Raw genomic sequence first — 406 nt, 5'->3', positions numbered from 1 at the left:
TCTGGCACGTGCCCTGACCAGGATTCGAACCCGCAGCCTCTCGGTGCACAGGACGATGTAAATTCCACTGAGCCACACCGGCCGGGCCCAAATTTAAAATGTCGTGAAATAACAAAATCCGGTGATTTCAAACCTGCCTGCCGTTGGAGCCAGGAATACCGTCAAGCCCTTCTTCGCCGGGCTTACGTTTTGGCAAACACCAGCCTTGAATGACAACACAGGCGAGATCTCCGTGAGCAGACCCTCCGTGGCAGGCATCTGTCCTGTGTCTGAGGATGACGTGTGGACACGGGGCCAGCCGCTCAGGCCTGTAGGCCCTAAACTTTAGGGGGAACCATGGCACTAGGCCAGGCCGCAGGCCGCCCTGGTCCCATGACCTGCCCCAGGCCAGCTTTTTTCAATAAAG

The sequence above is a fragment of the Myotis davidii genome, unplaced genomic scaffold, assembly GCF_000327345.1.
Source record: "Myotis davidii unplaced genomic scaffold, ASM32734v1 scaffold43, whole genome shotgun sequence".
In the NCBI taxonomy this organism is placed as follows: domain Eukaryota; kingdom Metazoa; phylum Chordata; class Mammalia; order Chiroptera; family Vespertilionidae; genus Myotis; species Myotis davidii.
This window is presented reverse-complemented; position numbering follows the sequence as displayed.